The 22,934-nt window shown below is 46.7% G+C and overlaps 1 protein-coding gene across 7 annotated transcripts in view; it reads left to right on the top strand.

Moving 5' to 3' along the window:
• Positions 1-7,804: 7,804 nt before the first annotated feature.
• Positions 7,805-22,934, top strand: part of AMMECR1L (AMMECR1 like) — a 30,334-nt gene continuing 15,204 nt past the window's right edge. The window contains exons 1-4 of one of the 7 annotated variants that reach the window (XM_066280460.1): positions 7,805-9,189; positions 10,757-10,866; positions 18,646-18,728; positions 20,036-20,092. The gene's annotated coding sequence lies outside the window, so the exon portion shown is untranslated. The other 6 variants (XM_066280459.1, XM_066280461.1, XM_066280458.1 and 3 more) reach the window with 6 other exon arrangements.

The following is a 22,934-nucleotide window of genomic DNA, read 5'->3' on the forward strand; positions in this document are numbered from 1 at the left end:
TCTGTATTAAAATTATTTGGAATTTAAATTTCTGTTTTTATTTTTTTTTTTTTTTTTTTTTTTCTTCTGAAGCTGGAAACAGGGAGAGACAGTCAGACAGACTCCCGCATGCGCCCGACCGGGATCCACCCAGCACGCCCACCAGGGGCGACGCTCTGCCCACCAGGGGGCGATGCTCTGCCCATCCTGGGCATCGCCATGTTGCAACCAGAGCCACTCTAGCGCCTGGGGCAGAGGCCACAGAGCCATCCCCAGAACCCAGGCCATCTCTGCTCCAATGGAGCCTTGGCTGCGGGAGGGGAAGAGAGAGACAGAGAGGGAAAGCGCGGCGGAGGGGTGGAGAAGCAAATGGGCGCTTCTGTGTGCCCTGGCCGGGAATCGAACCCGGGTCCTCCGCACGCTAGGCCGACGCTCTACCGCTGAGCCAACCGGCCAGGGCAAATTTCTGTTTTTCATGATATGTTTTGAAATTTTACTTACTGTGTTTTGTTAACAATTTCATAGTGATTTCTTCCTAGAACCTATCATTTATGTTTATTAAGTGAACAAATCAATTTTTTTTTTGTATTTATCTGAAGCTGGAAACGGGGCGAGACAGTCAGACAGACTCCCGCATGTGCCCTACAGGGATCCACCCGGCACGCCCACCAGGGGCGATGCTCTGCCCACCAGGGGGCGATGCTCTGCCCACCCTGGGCGTCGCCATGTTGCAACCAGAGCCACTCTAGCGCCTGGGGCAGAGGCCAAGGAGCCATCCCCAGCGCCCGGGCCATCTTTGCTCCAATGGAGCCTTGGCTGCGGGAGGGGAAGAGAGAGACAGAGAGGAAGGAGAGGGTGGGGGGTGGAGAAGCAAATGGGTGCTTCTCCTATGTGCCCTGGCCGGGAATCGAACCCGGGTCCCCCGCACACCAGGCCGACACTCTACCGCTGAGCCAACCGGCCAGGGCCCAAATCAATTTTTTAATGTTAAAAATTATGTATGTTACATAGGGGGGGACATAAAAATTTTAGAAAGGTTAAGGTGGGCATGGTACAAAAAAGGTTGGGAAACACTGTTCTAGATACTTATTTTTTTAAAAAATTCCATTATAAAGATTTACAACTTTTGTACTTGTCTGTATTCAATATGAACTGTTTTATATTTAGTGGCAATGTGAAACCCACATTCTTTTCTTTTTTTTTTTTTTACACAGACAGAGAGAGAGTCAGAGAGAGGGACAGATGGGGACAGACAGACATGAACAGAGAAAGATGAGAAGCATCAACTCCCATATGTGCCTTGACCAGGCAAGCTCAGGGTTTCCAATCGGCCAACGCTTTACCCACTGCGCCACCACAGGTCAGGCAACACACACACTTTCTTAGTAAGAGTTAGTAAATTCAGCAGGTCCTGGAGCAAATGTGTTAAGTATTTTCATTCTTGTGTTTATGAGAAACATGAGCCCCATGTGTCCTAATTTTTTTTTCAATGTTTGGGCATATATTTGAAAGGTAATCTCTCATTTCCTCATCAATACATTGAAGAATTCCTCTCTTTTTACTCTTAATCGTGTTGAGGGTAGAAAACCCTAATTCACATAAATAGGATGTTGAAGATCGTAGTAAAATGTTCAAAGCTTTTTTAGATATTTTGCCACATATTCTTCTTTTATAGAAATCCAAAAGACTGCAAGAGAAAAAGGTTTAATCATCAACCCACAATCAGTGGATATAGCTGCCAGTTCTTCTTCTTCTGTTAATTTTAAACCAAAATCACTTGAAGCTTCCATGAATGGGTTTTTAATCCAATTGTATTGTTCAGTGTTAAGTGATGGAAAATAAGAACCTAATTTTTCTTCTAAACTTATTATATATATGTTCAACTATTATTGGAAGTGTTTCATTTATGCAAATGTTATTTACCAATGAAAACATTTCCAAATTACCTTCAAAACTTTTCTTGCCTGACCAGGTGGTGGCGCAGTGGATAGAGCATCAGACTGGGATGCGGAAAAGACCCAGGTTCGAGACCCCGAGGTTGCCAGTTTGAGCACAGGCTCATCTGGTTTGAGCAAAAGCTCACCAGCATGGACCCAAGGTCACTGTCTCGAGCAAGGGGTCACTCGGTCTGCTGAAGGCCCATAGTCAAGGCACATATGAGAAAGCAATCAATGAACAACTAAGGTATTGCAACGAAAAACTGATGATTGATGCTTCTTATCTCTCTCTGTTCCTGTCTGTGTGTCCCTCTCTCACTCTCTGTCTCTGTAAAAAAAAAAAAAAAAAAAAAACTTTTCCAAATCTGTAGTTTTCTCTGAAACACTTTCATTTTGTCAGTGGATGTAAGAATATTTTCTTCTTTCCTTTGCATGCTAGTATTCAAAATATTGAGCTGCTGATATATATTGGCCTAATACTGTAACCTAGCAATCCAAAATTCTCACTGAAGGAGGTTACAAAAATTTGTTTCATCTCTTCAAAAAACGCAAGAAGTTCCTGTACTTGTCATAGCTCCTGTACATGGGTACTTTTCCCCTTGACAACCACCTCATCTCAGTGTGTAAAAGCAGCCATCTGTGTTGTAAATTGATATCGATACAAAGTTTTTTGAATAAATGCTATTTGATATGTTTTGTTTTGTTTTTTTGTATTTTTCTGAAGTTGGAAACGGGTAGGCAGTCAGACAGACCCCTGCAAGTGCCCGACTGGGATCCACCCGGCACGCCCACTAGGGGACGATGCTCTGCCCATCTGGGGCATCGCTCTGTTGCGACCAGAGCCATTTTAGCACCTGAGGCAGAGGCCATGGAGCCATCCTCAGCACCCGGGCCAATTCTGCTACAATGGAGCCTCAGCTGCAGGAGGGGAAGAGAGAGACAGAGAGGAAGGAGAGGGGGGAGGTTGGAGAAGCAGATGGGCACTTCTCCTGTGTGCCCTGGCTGGGAATTGAACCCGGAACTCCTGCACGCCAGGCCGACGCTCTACCACTGAGCCAACCAGCCAGGGCCGACAGGTCTTTTTTTTTTTTGTATTTTTCCGAAGCTAGAAACAGGAGCAGTCAGATGGACTCCCGCATGTGCCCGACCGGGATCTACCCGGCATGCCCACCAGGGGGCGGTGCTTTGCCCATCTGGGGCGTCGCTCTGTTGCGACCGGAGCCACTCTAGCGCCTGAGGCAGAGGCCACGGAGCCATACTCAGCGCCCAGGCAAACTTTGCTCCAGTGGAGCCTTGGCTGCAGGAGGGGAAGAGAGAGACAGAGAGGAAGGAGAGGGGGAGGGGTGGAGAAGCAGATGGGCATTTCTCCTGTGTGCCCTGGCCAGGAATCGAACCCAGAAGCCTGCACGCCAGGCCAATGCTCTACCACTGAGCCAACCGGCCAGGGCCAGGTCTTTTTTTAATAAAATTTACCATCTGAACAACTTGATCTTAATTTTTTTTAAAATATTTTATTTATTTATTTAAATTTTTTTATTTTATTTATTCATTTTAGAGAGGAGACAGAGAGGGACAGAGAGAGACAGAGAGAGGGGGGAGGAGCTGGAAGCATCAACTCCCATATGTGCCTTGACCAGGAAAGCCCAGGGTTTCAAACCAGCGACCTCAGCATTTCCAGGTCAATGCTTTATCCACTGCGCTACCACAGGTCAGGCCGATCTTAATTTTTCTCATAATTTTTCTCCCCAAGTTTTTGCCATCAAGGCCTCCCTATGAAGAAAGCAGTGAGATATGATAACATTCTCATTTTGTTTTTTTACAAAAGATGTAAGACCCTTAACGCAGCCTTCCATGGAAGGGGCGCCATCTGTACAAATGCCTACATACGACTTCCATGTTCACTGTCATTTATCAAGATAGTTATTCAGAATGTTAAAAACGTCTTCACCTTTTGTAGACACACCTAATTCTTTGCAAAAAATAAACTGATTTAGCCCTGGCCGGTTGGCTCAGCGGTAGAGCGTCGGCCTAGCGTGCGGAGGACCCGGGTTCGATTCCCGGCCAGGGCACACAGGAGAAGCGCCCATTTGCTTCTCCACCCCTCTGCCGCGCTTTCCTCTCTGTCTCTCTCTTCCCCTCCCGCAGCCAAGGCTCCATTGGAGCAAAGATGGCCCAGGCGCTGGGGATGGCTCTGTGGCCTCTGCCTCAGGCGCTAGAGTGGCTCTGGTCGCAACATGGGGACGCCCAGGATGGGCAGAGCATCGCCCCCTGGTGGGTAGAGCGTCACCCCTGGTGGGCGTGCCGGGTGGATCCCGGTCGGGCGCATGCGGGAGTCTGTCTGACTGTCTCTCCCTGTTTCCAGCTTCAGAAAAATGAAAAAAAAACAAAAAAACAAACAAAAAAAACTGATTTACTATTTGATATTCATTAATAAAACGAATGAATGGTAAGAATGCACCATGTTGGTAATGTCTGTGGACTAATCAAGTTGCAATGCAAAATTTGAATAATACTGAAGCTTATTACTGTATACATTTTTCTCAATATCAGAAGACATTTCTATAATATGCCTGTAAACTATTGTTGGACAGAGGAATCTTGCTTATTTTCATTGCTGCTTCATTTCCTAGCATTGTCATGACCACTTTTTTTGCATGCAGGCAAAATAAGTGACTCACCTACAGTATGAGCTTTCATATTTTTTTTTGCTATCAGTTCTGAGACTTGATAAGAAGCAATTTGAGCTTTATCAAAGAAACAGTCATTATACTTTTAAAAGAATTTGCTGCTTTTGTTTGCTGTTCAATCTCTTGAAAAAACTTAACGGATTTATCTTGTAAATTAGAGTGTATAGTTTTAAAATGTTTACTCAATTTATTAGGAAGCAATGATTCATTTGCCATTTTACATCCACATACTAAACATAGTGGTAAAGGATGATCTTCACTTCTGGTCCAAGTGAAACCAAAGCTTAAATAACTTTCATTATATTTGCGAGTAGGCCATGATTTTGCTTTCTTACTTGCAATTAACTTTTGCTCACTTCCAGAATTGTATTCTTTAATATCAAGCTTCTTTTTGAGAAATGTATCCATTTTATTTGGGTGTACTTATCTAAAAATAATATAATGATGTGTTAATAATAAACGTAGTAATGATGTGTTAACGAAAAGAGTGGTGACTCAGCAAGCAGTGGGGCAGTGCATAGAGAGTTGGACTGGGATGCGGAGGACCCAGGTTCAAGACTCCGAGGTCGCCAGCTTGAGCGCAGGCTCATCTGGTTTGAGCAAAGATTACCAGCTTGGGCACAAAGTCGCTGGCTTAAGCAAGGAGTTACTCGGTCTGCTGTAGCCCCATGGTCAAGACACATCTAAGAAAGCAATTGAACAACTAAGGTGTCATAATGAAAAACTGATGATTGATGCTTCTCATCTCTCTGTGTTCCTGTCTGTCCCTCTCTCTGTCTCTGTAAAAAAAAAAAAAGGCGGTATTTCCATAATGAAATGGTATAATAGAGTAACTATATTTTTTATATCTGGGCACATACTGCGAACCAGTGCAGCTAGTAATTCCAGGTCATGAGTGGGAACGGTGTGAAATTAAGAAAATACGAGGTCAGGAGGACCCTGTAATTGTTGCTGGCAAGAACAAAGCATGCCCAAAAATCGCATCTTGCTTTATTTATAGGGCAAAGTGAGGCCATTAGCAAATCTTAACTTTGCACCAAACAAAGGATAGAAAAAATTTGCCTCCAGTCTTTCCAGGGAACATGGAGGGGTAATGTAAACAATCCAGCACCACAGTTTAACAGCCTTATGCAATCTAATCAGGCAAGTGAGGTGGGGGTTGGGCAGACTGTCAGCTTACAGCCAATTCCCCACACCTCTGTCCCTCAAAAATCTAAACTCCAGCCCTGGCCGGTTGGCTCAGTGGTAGAGCGTCGGCCTAGCGTGCGGAGGACCCGGGTTCGATTCCCGGCCAGGGCACATAGGAGAAGCGCCCATTTGCTTCTCCACCCCTCCGCCGCGCTTTCCTCTCTGTCTCTCTCTTCCCCTCCCACAGCCAAGGCTCCATTGGAGCAAAGATGGCCCGGGCGCTGGGCATGGCTCTGTGGCCTCTGCCTCAGGCGCTAGAGTGGCTCTGGTCGCAATATGGCGACGCCCAGGATGGGCAGAGCATCACCCCCTGGGGGGCAGAGCACCGCCCCTGGTGGGCGTGCCGGGTGGATCCCGGTCGGGCGCATGCGGGAGTCTGACTGTCTCTCCCTGTTTCCAGCTTCAGAAAAATGAAAAAAAAAAAAAAAAAAAATCTAAACTCCAAAATTCCTTTTGGTGTTTTTTATTTATTTATTTATTTTTAAGACTTTATTTATTCATTTTAGAGAGGAGAGAGAGAGAAGGGAGAGGAGCAGGAAGTATCAACTCCCATATGTTCCTTGACCGGGCAAGCCCAGGGCTTTGAACCAGCGACCTCAGTGTTCCAGGTCAACGTTTTATCCACTGTGCCACCACAGGTCAGGCCCTGTTTTGGTCCCCAACAGGAACATATTTCTCTGGAATACCATTGGTCACACCTGAAAATCTTCTAGGGTGCAGCAGTGTGCCCTGGCTCACATTTTGAGAATTGTTGGCTTAGTGGATGAAGCATCAGCCTAGTGTGCAGACATCCCAGATTTGAACCCTGGGCAGAGCACATATGAGAGGTAACCATCTGCTTCTCTCCCCTCCCTCTTCTATCCCTCTTATCCCACAGCCCATGGTTTGACTGATTTGAGCGTTGGCCCTAGGCACTGATGATAGCTCAGTTTAATTCAAGCATCAGCCTGACAGGGTTGCCCAGTGGATCTTGGTAAGGGCTCATGCAGGAGTTTGTCTATCCTTTCTCCTCTCACTTATTTTGTACCTGTTGTACAAAGCTGCAATCTCTTCCACTGTCTCTCATCCCTTGCCAGGTTCTCTTTGAGAGTCCCAGGTCCAAGAGGCACCAGCCAGATGTTGTTTGTTCAGTTTTTGTTGCCTACAGGCAACTATGCTAAAAGTCTGTAGTATAGTAAGTCCCCAAGCAACACATATCTGACACATGTACACTCATACTTGCAAATAGATCACCATAAGGACTATTGGTAACAAACTGCAGTCGGACATAAGTGAAAATGACATCATAGAGTTACTTGACTCTCATGGAAAGGAACTAACCACTGAGGACCTTATAAAACTTGAGCTGCAGATGATATCATTTAGGGAAGAAAAAGGGACCTGGAATCTACAGAATCGAAAGTTTTCTACAAAAGAGTTAGCTGATGCTTTTCATCTCATTGAAGCAGTAATGGAAAAGTTAGAGGAGCAAGATTTTGATATAGAGAGGTTCACCAAAATTGACCAGTTATGGAAGAACTGAGATGCTACAGGTCCATTTGTGAAGAAAAGAAAAGCTCTGTGCAAACCTCCCTGGATGCCTACTTCAAGAAACTGGCTCAAGCAGCAGAATCAAATCCTGACTCTCCTAACACCAGTTCCATCCTCTCCAACAAGTCCATCATCTTCTGCATCATCCAAGATTAAGGTTGTATTTGAAAATGTTAAGTATTTAATTTTATTTATTTATTTATTCATTTTAGAAAGGAGAAGGAGAGACAGAGGGAGAGAGAGAGAGGAGAGACAGAGAGAGAGAAGGGGGGGGAGGAGCTGGAAGCATCAACTCCCATATGTGCCTTGACCAGGCAAGCCCAGGGTTTCAAACCGGCGACCTCAGCATTTCCAGGTCGATACTTTATCCACTGCGCCACCACAGGTCAGGCGAAAAAGTTAAGTATTTATATGCACAGAAAGGTACAAATAAAGACTATGTTAAGATGAGCATCTGTGTAAATTGCATTTAATAGGTAAACGTATCTGTTCCAACTCCCATACAAATTCAACTTGAGAACAAACCCACAGAACCTATCTCTAACCTGGGGGCTGTCCGCAGTACATCTCCTTACACTTGAGTACACCTCCTTACACTTTAGTACCTGTTGCATTTCTTACTAGATACTGCTCTTTGCTCAACGAGTACAAGCATGTTAAGGATTCCTTGGCGCATAAACACAATAGCAAACCGTAAAACGGTGCCTCCCGGGGTTCGCGACTTAGTGGGCCACAGCAGCGCCCCCTCAGGCCATCAGATGAGGTTAGGGCGGGCGGAGACGCCTTCACTGCACCACCCGAGATCACAAATGGAAATGCTAAGTCGTCCATTCATATCACATAGCAAGTTGGTAAAATGGAAATCTTACTCCAAATTAAAAAAGAAAAGTTTTTATTGTTCTTTTGGAAACCCTTGCCCTGTTAGCGCGAAGGAATGTGTTAGTCGGTTTACTGAACGATCCTGTCCTGTGCGTAAACCACGGAAGTCACTTCCATCCTGGAGACACCACGTGAAACGGTTCTTGCTGGGGCTAGCACCGCCGGGAAGCCTCCCTGAGGCCTGGTGGCTAGCGGGTCGGCTGGACTCAACGGCACTCAGAGCGAATCTCGGCTGTGGTGGAGACGACGACCGGGGCGAGAAAGGGAACGTGAGCCGAAGGCCTGTCTGGGGAGAAAACCAGGCAAGCAGAGGGCTGTACCCGACGCGAGGAAGGGCAGAGCGGGGCAGCCAGGCACTCAGGCCGCGCCGGAGCCCACGCCTGCGGCCCGCGCTGTAAGTCACCGCGCGACCTGCGCTTGCTCACGCGCTCCCAGGGGCGGAGGGGTCCGACGTGCACCGCTCGGCCTACGCCGTCGTTTGCGGCGCCAGCCTGCTAGGTTCTTCTAGGTCCCTGCTGCGCGGCGTTATATGTTCCAACTCCCTGGAATCCGCCCCACTTCTGCAAAAATGTATACTAAAGTAAACTCCAGCCAATAAGGCGCGTCGGCAGTGGTCGCGTGACGGCAGAGGCGCCGCTCTGTAGGCGCCTCGATCTCTATGGTGTTCCGGCCGACTCCAAGGCGCAAGTCAGCTGGAGCACTCCCGACCTTCATCCTCCATTACCTCACTGCCTCTGGTGGCTGCTGGGATATCGGAGGACTCAGTCCCGGCACGACGGAGTCCTCCACCTCCCGGGAAATACCTCCAGTCCTCACTGCCGCCACCCGCCTGCTGCCTTCGCCCCGCCCCTCCCGCGCCGTGCGTTCGGCCGGCTCGCGGGCCCACTTTTTTCGGGAGCCCCCACGCTGGCACATGGCTCCATGAAGCAGGAGGAGACAGAGCGCGAGAGGTCCCGTCCGCCCCGGCCGCGCCTGGACCAGGAGAGAAGGTGGGGAACTCGGGCTACGCCTGCCCGCCGGGCCCGCCGGGCCTCCTCACCCGGGGAGCCCAGCTGCCGGGTGCAGAGGTCGAGGCGAGGGTCCGAGACAGAGCGGCGGGGCCCGGGCGTCGGCGGAAGGTGGCGACGGGCGGGCGAGGACTGTGGGCCGCGTGTCCCCCCGGCGGCGGTGGTCAGCGGCATTGCGGGGAGGGGCGGGCAGATGGACGCCCCCGTCCCGGACAGCGGGGCCTGCGGGCGAGGCTCCTGCCGTCTTCCGCACGCCCTCGGGGACACAGTCGCGGGGCTTGGCAAAGTTTGGGGGTCCCTGGCGCTCCGCGGCGCCGCCCCTCACCCCCGCTTCGCCCGCCCGGCGTCCAGATTCCAGTCCCGCGGTCCGGCTCTCCTACCCGTCGCCGGGCGGCCTCCCCAACTCCGTCCGCTCCCCTACTCTCCTCCCCACCCCCTTTCTTTACCTTTCACCTTTGCTCTTGGCCTGCTCTGCCACTGCCCGCCCGGCCTTGCCTGTCCCCCTGTCTTCTCTTCCTTTTGCTTTTTCACACGCACTCTTTTCTCTTTTTCCTTCGCTTCCTCATTTCTTTGCCAGCCCTACCCTCAAGTCTCTCCTTCCCTCCATCTCTCACTGGGTTTTATGCTTCTCTCCGCCCCAGGCTCTGGGGTTTGCCCTTCAGTCCCTGCCCTTCTCTGTTCTGCGTCCTGATCTGAACTCACTTTGCCACACTCTCCTCTATCCTTTTTATCTATCCTTTTTCACTGCTCTCCTCTTGGATAGAATGGGTGGGGCCTGGACTCCCCTGTTTACACCTTTGGGATTAGTTCTATTCTCTACTATTAGGGGCTGGGGACTGTTGGTGAATAGATTTATGCAAGACTAAGAGTAAGGATGGATGACCCTTAGCAACAGTTATCTTCTCCATCTGTGGGTGACAAGATGGCATGTCCTCAGGACCCAGCTAGGCATACTGTCCAGTGATTCTGCAGCACCATCATTGCATTGGAATTTGGGATACCTTTGTATTCTGAAACCAGTGGAGAGCCTTGAAATGGTATATCTTGGTCAGAAAGCAAGTTTTCATCTAAATTAGCAGTGGATGAAAGTTTTAATATGTCTCCTTTTCAGGTTCAGTAACACTTTTAATCCTCTGTCCCCACTGCTTGGTGATGATGCCAAAGATGAGGTGATTCAGTCTGTGAGATGGCCATTGCTGCCTTATATTTAGATTTTTACTTTTTTTTTTACGTTATCATTTTTAGAGAGGAGAGAGAGAGAGAGAGAGAGAGAGGGAGGAGCAGGAAGCATCAACTCCCATGAGTGCCTTGACCAGGCAAGCCCAGGGTTTTGAACCAGCGACCTCAGTGTTCCAGGTCAGCACTTTATCCACTGCGCCACCACAGGTCAGGCTCGATTTTGAAATGTTTTGAAATAAGGAGAGCCTGGTCCTTAGCTATTTGTTGGTTTTTGAAATTGCTCTGTTGAGTTGTAGTTTTTCAAAAACCATCTCTTACCTTTGCACTACATTGACTTTATTCATTCACTGCACCTGCATTTTCATCTTAGGTACAGGAAAGAGGAATGGAATCGGAAGGAAGAAAGTTCATTTCAGAGAGAAAATAGCTCCCTGCCTCTGTTATAGCTATTTCCTTGGCACTGCAAACTTTCGACCTTCAGTGAGTATTGCCTTGTATATTTAGACTAGTTTCACCGTATTTTTGTTTTAGGCTTGTGTTAGGACTTAGGTTTTACTTTGTTCACTTGTATTTTTCTACTTCCAAAAGGGGCTTCTAATGTTGACTAAGTTCCTTCTACTTGCTCTCTTTTAAAATAATTTAAATATGTAAAGACAAGTTTATTGGCCGTAATCCCAATAGAGTGTCCTACATGGTGGTGTATCATTGTACTCAGCCTCTATGTCTTTGGTAGATAAGTCTGGCTCCACCCCTTTTCCAACTTATTTATTTATTTATTTTTAAGACAATCAAAATGCAGAAAACTCAGAGGTTATTGCAGTTCCTAGCAAGGTCAATTTTTGGTTCTTTTCCATACAGCTATAATCCAGAGATTTTTGGAACATTTTGTCTTAAATCTATGTGATACTATTATTTTGAATATAATTAAAATTCTATGTATAGACAAAATTCAGGTAAATTTTTATTACTGTTGCATCCCCTTGAGTTTATTAATAACGGTATGGTAACTTGTAAGAGTTTTGCAGAGACTTCACATCTTCTTGGAGCCTCACAAACCCTCTGTGTTGGAGGCCGGGAACAAATATTTTCTTTGAAAAAAATGAAAGAACTGAGGTTCAGGAAACATAGTAAAAGGAGGGGATCTAAAAACAAAACAGAACTTTTGACTTATATTCATGTTTTTCTGTAAGCTAAGCTGATATGAAAATGTATAGTTCAGTGCAGTTTTCTATATTATAACTTTTAAAGAACTATAAAGCCAGAGCTGTATTTTACAGGGAAAATTTTCACACAGCAAGTATTTTGTATATGTTGTGTATGATAGGGTTTCAAAACTATAGAAATGATTATTTGAAATGATTACCAGAATGTTTGTGGATTTTCATCTGACTATTTTTTGGAATAGTTCCGTAAGTAGGCCAGGATGGTAGCACAGGTGCCATCTCACTACTTGTATGATGCAGTTTTTAAATTGAATGTTCGCTTAACTTTTTTCTGTCACAAAGGAAATATTCCCTTCTTATAAAGCCTGATTTGAACAGACAACTGGACCCTAAAAGAAGAAAAAATACTGAGACCTCATTTTTCTTTGCCTCTTTCTTACCATACAGATCTTTTTTCCTTGTTACAAGGTCATGCCCCCTAATAAACTGTTTTGAGGCTTGCCTTCAAAATGTGAAACTAGATTTTTTTAAATTTTTTTGTATTTTTCTGAAGCTGGAAACGGGGAGGTAGTCAGACAGACTCCCGCATGCGCCCGACCGGGATCCACCTGGCATGCCCACCAGGAGGCGATGCTCTGCCCATCCGGGGCCTTGCTCTGTCACCTGGGGCAGAGGCCAAGGAGCCATCCCCAGCGCCTGGGCCATCTTTGCTCCAATGGAGCCTCGGCTACGGGAGGGGAAGAGAGAGACAGAGAGGAAGGAAATGGGGAGGGGTGGAGAAGCAGATGGGCACTTCTCCTGTGTGCCCTGGCTGGGAATCGAATCCGGGACTTCCGCACGCCAGACCGAACCGGCCAGGGCTGAAACTAGATTTTTTTTTTTTAAACTCTAGGATTTTCTAGCAAATTTAATCTGGTTACTGTTTTGAAATCTAACTGCTTTGATGCAGTAGTTCTGTATCAAGAACTCAATTATATCAAGACTTCTATGATAATAAGAGTATTTAGTAAGTTTAGTTTCTTTTTAGTATAAGCTTAAAAGAGAACGCAGGTAGAACAGAGTGTATACAGCTCTCAGACAGCCCAATGTCCTTTCTTTTTTTTTTTTTTTTTTTTTCTTTACAGAGACAGAGCAAGGGATAGACAGGGACAGACAGACAGGAATGGAGAGACGAGAAGCATCAATCATCAGTTTTTCATTGCGCGTTGCAACAACTTAGTTGTTCATTGATTGCTTTCTCATATATGCCTTGACAGCGGGCCTTCAGCAGATCAAGTAACCTCTTGCTTGAGCCAGCGACCTTGGGCTCAAGCTGGTGAGCTTTTGCTCAGACCAGATGAGCCCGCGCTCAAGCTGGCGAGCTCCGGGTCTCGAACCTGGGTCTTCCGCATCCCAGTCCAACTCTCTATCCACTGCGCCACCGCCTGGTCAGGCCCAGTGTCCTTTCTTTATGTTTTTCTGGCATTCATAATGAAAAGAACAGTATTATTAGAAGTCATTGGTCTCCAAAGAGGAAAAGAATTAAGGTTATTGGAGTAATAATCACATATTAATAATATGACCTTTTATACTACAAGGTGGTTCTTCATATAATTTTATTATGAAGGCACTTATTTTTGTAAAAGTGGTAAGAACTGAGAGCTATGTTCTTTGTTTTTCTTTTTTTTTTTTGTATTTTTTTGAAGCTGGAAACGGGGAAAGACAGACAGACTCCCACATGCGCCTGACGGGGATCCACCTGGCATGCCCACCAGGGGCCGATGCTCTGCCCCTCCGGGGCGTCGCTCTGTCACGACCAGAGCCACTCTAGTGCCTGGGGCAGAGGCCAAGGAGCCATCCCCAGCGCCCTGGCCATCTTTGCTCCAATGGAGCCTCGGCTGCGGGAGGGGAAGAGAGAGACACAGAGGAAGGAGAGGGTGAGGGGTGGAGAAGCAGATGGGTGCTTCTCCTGTGTGCCCTGGCCGGGAATCGAACCCAGGACTCCTACACGCCAGGCCGACGCTGTACCACTGAGCCAACCGGCCAGGGCCAGAGAGCTATGTTCTTTTCGTAACCAACCTTACTTTTATTAATAGAGGTAGTGGTAATATTGCTTATAGCAGATACCTTAATAATATGCCAGCAAGGGAGGGAGGTCCTCTGCCCCGCCAGCCACTTGAGTCAGGGTATTCTCATGGCCTCCCCTCAATGCTGGTCTTTATACTTTGTTTGTAAACATCAGCAGCTTATAAGACATTATTTGTTTTAACTCCTGAAACCATAACTTGCCCTCGAGGCAAGTAAAACTGCCCCATTATTCAAAAAGAAAGAAAAAAAATTATTTTTAAGTGCAGTTTAGAAACCAGGAGTGACCTGTTAGAGAAAAGCCTTGAGCATTTTAAAATTAAATATCACCTGAGGCCAAGTCCCAGATTGTCCAGTTAACTGGTATGTTTTAGCAAAGAAGACAGCTACCAGCATAACTCAAACCAAGAAGTTAAAGTTGGGGGTATTTGACCTAATTTTTCTTTAAAGATTTTATTTATTGCCTGACTAGGCAATGGTGCCGTGGATAGAGTGTTGGACTGGAACTCAGAGGACTGACTCAGGTTCAAAACCCTGAGGTTGTTTAGCTTGAGCATGGGCTCATGCGGCTTGAGCACGAGCTCACCAGCTTGAGCACAAGGTCTCTGGCTTGAGCATAGGATCATAGACGAGACCCCATGGTCGCTGGCTTGAGGCTAAGGTTGCTAGCTTGAGCAAGGGGTCACTTGCTCTGCTGTAGCCTCCCCCTCCCCCCACCGTCAAGGCACATATGAGAAAGCAATCAGAACAACTAAGGTGCCGCAACAAAGTATTGATGCTTCTCATCTCTCTCCCTTCCTGTCTGTCCCTATCTGTCTCTCTCTAACTCTGTCTCTGTCAAAAGAAAAAAAGAGATTTATTTTAGAGAGGTAAGAGAGAGAGTTAGAGAGAGAGAGAAGGGGGGAGGAGCAGGAAGCATCAACTCCCATATGTGCCTTGACCAGGGGAACCTCAGAGTTCCAGGTTGACACCCCATCCACCACGCCACCACAGGTCAGGCTAATTTTTTTTTAATGATTTTATCTTTTGACTTTTAAAAGGCAAAAGATTTATACGATCTGAAGAGAAACCAGAGCATTATCTTTTGACTTTTAGAGTAGATAGAGAGAAAAAGGAGAGGAGGAGTAGGAAGCATCAATTTATAGTAGTTGCTTCCCATATGTGTCTTGACTGAGCAAGCCTTGAGTTTCAGACCGCTGACCTCAGCATTCCAGGTTGAATGCTTTATCCACTGTGCCACCATAGGTCAGGCTGACCTAATTTTTGAATGAATTGTCCATATTGGCTATCCATTTTGCCCTCTGAATTAAACCCATTCCTAGGTTTGGGCCGAATAGAAGTGACATTATTGATGCCGTAGATGGCTTATAATTTAACTTTGGTTTCTGACACACTCCTCAGTTTTAGAACATTATGATGAAACCAACTATCTAAAGATTAGCTTGGCCTGACCTGTGGTGGCGCAGTGGGATAAAGCGTCGACCTGGAACACTGAGGTCGCCGGTTCGAAACCTTGGGCTTGCCTGGTCAAGGCACATATGGGAGTTGATGCTTCCTGCTCCTCCCCCTTCTCTCTCTCTCTCTAAAAAAATCAATAAATAAAATAAAATAAAGATTAGCTTGTTCCATATGCATTTTTTAAAAATATTTTTTATTCATTGAGAGGTGGGGAGGCAGAGAGACTCCTGCATGTGCCCTGAGCGGGGATCCACCCGGCAAGCCCACTACCAGGCAATACTTCCCATCTGGGGTTGCTGCTCCATTGGTTCCCAACTGAGGCAAGGCTGTGGAGCCATCTTTAGTGCCCAGGGCCAACTTGCTTGAATATCATTCAAGCCATGGCTGTGTGAGGGGAAGAGAGAAAGAAGAGGAGCAGGAGTGGGGGGGTGGAGAAGCAGATGATCCCTTCTCCTGTGTGCCCTGACCGGAATCAAACCCAGGACTTGCAAACGCCTTGCTAATGCTCTACTGCTGAGACAACCTGCTAGAGCCCTAAGCATTTCTATAAAAGGCAAACTTAAATTACTAGTAGATCTGTAGGTAAGATTGCTGGTGTGTAAACTATATGCAGGGCACTGTGTTAGGTGTTGTGAAGGATTAAATACAAATGCCATCCAGCCTCTGGGAGTAAAGGTAAGGAGCATTTCATTGCTGGCTGGGATTGAAGTGGCAGTAGAGCCCTGCTCAGCTTCCCTGCAGAAAGGTAGGGAGAGTCACCATCTGGCCTTTGTTGTGCACCCTAAGGAAGGGCAGGACACCTGAATGTTGCATGTCAGGTAGGAGTGTGGTGAATTTTCAACACTGAGAGCATACTTTATTTGACACTTACTAGATTCGAATGTCTAAAGCGAAGAGGTAAAACAATAATTCTTTTCATTTCTCTAGCTTTTTGTGGAAGAACTACTTTGTCTCCATTTGGTAGAAATTCATTTTACCTAGCTTATTCTTGTTGATCTCAAGTTGGAAGAGGAAAATGAGGTCACTGCTACTGGCTTTTAAAATGGCCCTGAATTTAGCTTTAAAGTAACCACTTGAGACCTGTGGTGGCGTAGTGGATGAAAGTGTCGACCTGGAACGCTGAGGTCGTCAGTTCAAAACCCTGGGCTTGTCTGGTCAAGGCATATATGGGAGTTGATGCTTCCTGCTCCTCTCTCCTTTCTCTCTATCTCTCACTCTAAAATGAATTTTTTAAAATCTAAAAAAAAAAAAAAAATTAACTACCTTAGACTTGAGAGGGTCTTGTGGATATATATGTCTGTAAAGCAAGGGTTTTGACACCTGATTTCAGTTATTCCAGATGAACTGACCTCACAGTAATCATTTTTTTCCTACTATAATCAAAGTACCATTGTTGGTAGTTTTTATGAGGTTTTGAGGAAGAGGAGGAACAAAGTTCCACATTATTTTAGAAGAGATGATGAGTATGTTGTCAGGGGTATTTTTGTCTTTAAAGCTGGTCAGACAGCAAGTTAGTCTGTTGTATTGCAATTATATTATTCTGAGATATCTTGCAGTGTAATGTCAGAGGCCAGGCTGTTGGAGGAATGAGTATCTCTGGTCTTTGTAGGGGGTCCTGGAAGCTGAGCCTGGGACTGCTTGATTGTGGTGAGGTGAGATGCCTACTTTGTTGGAGTAGGGTTAGAAGAGTCTCCAACCCAGAGAAAGGTTTGATGAAATTGGTTGATAGTGCTTAATGTTGTAAATAAAAAGTATTTAATACCAGCACCGTATTTTACATCATATTTTTTGTTGTAGTTCACTTCATACTTGCTTTATGCTGACAGATAAGTAAAATATTGGCCCCCTTAGGAACAAATGATTCCTAAGGAGGAAATGATTCAATGGAGGAGGGGAGATGGAGTGAATACGTAGGCTATAGATGAAATATGATTAGCTATATGGTGAAAATTATTAAAGCTGGATATTGGGTTTGTTATGCTGTCTTATGTTTTGAATTTTCTATAGATGTAATTTAATAATTTTTTAAAATTTAATGAGAAGAGGGGAGGCAGAAACAGACTCCTACATGTACCCTGACCAGGATCCAAGCATTAAGCCCACTAGGGGGCGATGCTCTGCATATCTGGGCCCTTGTTTCATTGCAACTGGAGCCACCTTTTAGTTCCTGAGGCAGAGACCATGGAGCCATCCTCAGCGCTTGGGGCCAACTTGCTCCAATCAAGCCACGGTTACAGGAGGGGAGAAGAGAGAGAGAGAAGTAAGAGGGAGAGGAGTGGAAAAGCAGATGGTTGCTTCTCCTGTGTGCCCTGACCGGGAATCAAACCCGAGACATCCACACAACCAGCTGACACACTACCACTGAGCCAACTGGCCAGGGCCTAATTGAATAAATTTTTAAAGCAATGCCTTCTATTCTGTCTTTGATACAGAATGTCTCTAGTTATGCCTTTGGTCACTAATTGAAAATAGTGATTGAATTGTTTGCTTAGTGGCCTCCCAAGATCCACAAGATTTGAGTTGGTCCTACTGATTTAAAATTGTAGTGGGACATGGCCCTGGCCGGTTGGCTCAGCGGTAGAGCATCGGCCTGGTGTGCGGGGGACCCGGGTTCGGTTCCCGGCCAGGGCACACAGAAGCACCCATTTGCTTCTCCACCCCCCCCTCCTTCCTCTCTGTCTCTCTCTTCCCCTCCTGCAGCCAGGGCTCCATTAGAGCAGAGATGGCCCAGGCGCTGGGGATGGCTCCTTGGCCTCTGCCCCAGGCGCTGGAGTGGCTCTGGTCGCGGCAGAGTGACGCCCTGGAGGGGCAGAGCATCACCCCCTGATGGGCAGAGTGTTGCCCCTGGTGGGCAGAGCTTCGCCCCTGGTGGGCAGAGCTTCGCCCCTGGTGGGCGTGCCGGGTGGATCCTGGTCGGGCGCATGCGGGAGTCTGTCTGGCTGTCTCTCCCGTTTCCAGCTTTAAAAATAAATAAATAAATAAATAAAAATAAAATAAAATTGTAGTGGGACAGTGTGGGGGAATTGTTAAATGTAATCAGTTGTGATCCTGACCACAGCAAATCAGTGATTACCAGGCAGCCTCCTGGTTATGAATGAGCGAGGCTCTGTAGATTTGTTCTTTTTTTTTTTTTTTTTTTTTACAGAGACAGAGTCAGAGAGAGGGATAGACAGGGACAGACAGGAACGGAGAGAGATGAGAAGCATCAATCATCAGCTTTTCATTGCACGTTGCAACACCTTAGTTGTTCATTGATTGCTCTCCCACATGTGCCCTGACCGTGGGCCTCAGCAGACCGAGTAACCCCTTGCTGGAGCCAGCGACATTGGGTTCAAGCTGGTGGGCTTTTTTTTGCCTCAAACCAGATGAGCCTGCGCTCAAGCTGGCGACCTCAGGGTCTCGAACCTGGGTCCTCTGCATCCCAGTCCAACACTCTATCCACTGCGCCACTGCCTGGTCAGGCTGTAGATTTGTTCTTAAGTTGAATTTGTATGTAAGTTGGAACAGGTACATTTACCTATTAAGTGCTGTTTAGAAAAATGTTTGTCTTTTTTTTTTTTTTTTTTTTCTTTAGGTGAGAGGAGGGGAGATATGCTGACTCCTGCATGTGCCCCAACCAAGATCTGCCTGGCAACCCCATCTGGGGCTAGTGCTCAAGTACCAAGTTATTTTTAGCACCTGAGGCTAATGTGCTCCAACAGAGCAGTCCTCAGTGCCTGAGACCATGCTTGAACCAGTCCAGCCACTGGCTATGGGAGAGGAGGGGGTAGGGAAGGGGAAGAGGGAAGAGGGAGAAGCAGATCACTTCTCCTGTGTGCCCTGACTGGGAATAGAACCCAGGATATTCATATGCTGGAGGCTGATGCTTTGTCTACTGAGCGATGGCCAGAACCATTTTATTTTATATTTTATTTTATTTTGACAGAGAGAGGGACAGAAAGGAAGGGAAAGAGATGAGAAGCATTAATTCTTCATTGAGGCCTTATAGTTGTTAATTGATTGCTTTTTTCATATGTGCCTTGACAGGTGGGGGGGCTACAGCAGAGCAGGTGACCCCTTGCTCAAGCCAGCGACCTTGGGCTTTAAGGCAGAGACCTTTGGTCTCAAGCCAGTGACCCTGGGGTTATGTTTGTGATCCCAAACTCAAGCCGGTGACCTTGAGGTTTCAAACCTGGGTCCTTTGTGTCCCAGTCCGACGCTCTATCCACTGCACCACTGCCCGGTCAGGTAGATGGTCACTTCTTATGTGTGCCCTGATTAGGGATCAAACCCAGGATGACTGCACGCTGGGCTGACACTCTATCCGCTGAGCCAACTAGCCAGAGCCGACAGATGTTTGTCTTAATATAGTATTTATTTTTACTTTTCTGTGCATATAAATACTTAAACATTTTCAAACCTACAGAACCTATCTTGTCCTATTCCCAGACTTTAGTTTTTCTGTGAAATCTTTATATTGCTTTATTGAGAGGTGTTTTGCTGGTCAGGTAGTTGATAACACCTGCTAAGTAACAGCTGAGCTGCCATCATCTCATAACATTTAGCTTTTCAGGTGTGCTTTGAAGTAATGAGAGAGGAAAGGTTTTTTTTTAACTTTTGTGTTTCATCCCTTTGTTCTTTGAGTTTCAAGGCGTTCTAGAAGCAGAGCCCCAGGGCTTGTGGGCCTGTGAAAGCCCCAGTGCTCCAGAGACAGCTGTGCCGCATCACTCACTCACGTACTGGCCCCTTCCCTGCAGTTACATACAAGGTAGGGGGTCTAGATGAGAGCTCAGAGAAGCAGTCACAGCAGTTATGTAAACACAAGGGACAGTGTCAAATGAACTCTTAATTGTCCAGATGATGGTTGAAGTGTTAGTTTTGAATCACCCCTCCTCCACTTCATTTTTGTTGGCAAGATTCTGCAAACTATTAGGCTAGTTGTTAGTATACCCTTGGATGTAATTTGTTTTTCATTGTGCCCTTAGGACAGGCACTGGATCCAATGGCTATTATTGGCAGGCCTCACACTTCTTTGTGACTTAGTAAGGAACCCAGGCCTTGGAGTCTTAACAGATAGATTGTTGTCCCAATTCTAACTCTGCCACTTAGTGGCATTCTTGCTTTGGGCAGGTTATCTGCTTTATGAAACCTGAGGTACCACCTCTGTAAAATGATGGTAACAGAGTCTGCCCTGCTGACTGGTTTTGAGGGTTTTGTGAAACACTGTTTTAGAAAGCACCTGTTCAGTGCAAGCACAGCACAGTGAAGGCCTGGCCCTCCAGGAGTTCCTTACTGGTAGGAGCAGCCAAACAAAACCCAGATGGTGAGAGCAGCTGAGTCAATGGACAGGCACTACCTGCCAGACATTATTTTAGTACTTTATGTGCATTAAACTCATTTTAACAACCACATGAGGCAAGTCCTGTTATTATTATTGTGAGGAAACTGAGTCAGAGAGGTAATCCTGAAGGAATTAGAATTTGAACCCAGGCCAGTTGGCTCTGTAGTCAGTCAGCATTTTCAACCAAGATATTTGCTTTCTCTTAATAGTCAGAACGAGACAATGAAGTCTGTGCTCAGAAACATTATAGTTTTTGGAGGTTTTAATGGATCAAATGCATAAGGCTTTCTCAAAAAGAAGCCAGTTTCAAGCCAAGCATTGAAGTGTGCAAGCTGTTATTCCTTGGCTGCAAACAACTTTCATCTCACTAAGAATTGCCCGAGATGCCTTGGCTGGATAGCTTGGTTGGTTAGAGCGTCATCCAGAAGGACAGAGGTTGCTAGTTCAGACCCCAATCAGGACACATACAGGAACAGATCGATGGTCCTCTCTTTCTCTCTCTTTCTTCCCCTCCCTGCCTCTCCTTCTCCCTATATTCCCCTTCATGTCTCTCTAAAATCAAATTTTTTTTTTTTTTTTTTTTTCATTTTTCTGAAGCTGGAAACAGGGAGAGACAGTCAGACAGACTCCCGCATGTGCCCGACCGGGATCCACCCAGCACGCCCACCAGGGGCGGTGCTCTGCCCCCAGGGGGCGATGCTCTGCCCCTCCTGGGCATCGCCATATTGCGACCAGAGCCACTCTAGCGCCTGAGGCAGAGGCCACAGAGCCATCCCCAGCGCCCGGGCCATCTTTGCTCCAATGGAGCCTTGGCTGCGGGAGGGGAAGAGAGAGACAGAGAGGAAAGCGCGGCGGAGGGGTGGAGAAGCAAATGGGCGCTTCTCCTATGTGCCCTGGCCGGGAATCGAACCCGGGTCCTCCGCACGCTAGGCCGACGCTCTACCGCTGAGTCAACCGGCCAGGGAAAAATCAAATTTTTTTTAAGAGAGAGGAGGGGAGCCAACGAGGCAGTGGTACAGTGGATAGAGAGTTGGACTGGGATGCAGAGGACCCAGGTTTGAAACCTCAAGGTCACCGGCTTGAGCGTGAGCTTAGTGGCTTGAGCGTGAGGTTGCTGGCTTGAGTTTGGGATCATACACATGACCCCATGGTCGCTGGCTTGAGCGTGGGGTCACTCGCTCTGCTCTAGCGCGCGCGCGCGCGCACACACGCACACGCACACATACACACACCCCGTCAAGGCACATATGAGAAAATAACTACTAAGGAGCTGTGATGAAGAATTGATGTTTCTCATCTCCCTTCCTGACTGTCCCTCTCTCTGTCTCTCTATCTCTCTCTTGCAAAAATAAAAAATAAGTGAGAGGAGGGGAGATAGACTCCTACATGCACCCTGACCGGGATCCACTCAGCAACCCACTTCTTGGCATGATGCTTGAATCAATAGGAGCTTTCCTCAGCACCTGGGCCAGTGCTTGAACCAGCTGAACCACTGGCTGTGAGAGGTAAAGTGAGAGAGAAAAGGGAGAGACAGAGAAACAGATGATTACTTCTCACATGTGCCCTGACCGGGGATCAAACCTGGATGCCTGCACACTGAGCCAGTACTTTCCACTGAGCCAACCAGTCAGGGCCAATAAATAAAAATTTTAAAAATTTGGCCCTGGCCAGTTGGCTCAGCGGTAGAGCGTCGGCCTGGTGTGCGGGGGACCCGAGTTCGATTCCCGGCCAGGGCACATAGGAGAAGCGCCCATTTGCTTCTCCACCCCATCCCCCCTCCTTCCTCTCTGTCTCTCTCTTCCCCTCCCGCAGCCAAGGCTCCATTGGAGCAAAGATGGCCCGGGCGCTGGGGATGGCTCCTTGGCCACTGCCCCAGGCGCTAGAGTGGCTCTGGTCTCGGCAGAGCGATGCCTCGGAGGGGCAGAGCATCGCCCCTGGTGGGCGTGCCGGGTGGATCCCAGTCGGGCGCATACGGGAGTCTGTCTGACTGTCTCTCCCCGTTTCCAGCTTCAGAAAAATACAAAAAAAAAATAAATTTTTTTTTAAATTTAAGATTTGGGCCCTGGCCAGTTTGCTCAGTGGTAGAGCGTCGACTTGGCATGTGGAAGTCCCAGGTTCCATTCCTGGTCAGGGCACAGAGGAAAAGTGACCATCTGCTTCTCCACCCTTCTCCTTAACAAAACATGTTTTTTGTTAAGAATCAACATATATTAAGAATGTAAATATTTTGAAAATTTTGTATTCCATTCAACTTAGTGACAAGTTGTTTGTGTAGAAATGCTGGCATTGCAAATGGGTAGGGTAAACATCTGATTCGATTTGAAAAGTTGTAGAATTTATAACCAAAACTGTTGTACAGCATTGTGTAAAAAGGTAGTTATGTGCTATGTGTTCAAATCATAGAGAAAATTTTAGATAAAATAATACATATATAATTGGGAGAGGGCTAAAATAAACATGCAATGACTTGAAAAACAGTATGCTTTTCTCACCTCAGCAGAATTTTATAAAGTTTGTTATATTTGGTATTGAAATAACTAGAA

This window comes from Saccopteryx bilineata, chromosome 5 (assembly GCF_036850765.1).
Source record: "Saccopteryx bilineata isolate mSacBil1 chromosome 5, mSacBil1_pri_phased_curated, whole genome shotgun sequence".
Classification (NCBI taxonomy): domain Eukaryota; kingdom Metazoa; phylum Chordata; class Mammalia; order Chiroptera; family Emballonuridae; genus Saccopteryx; species Saccopteryx bilineata.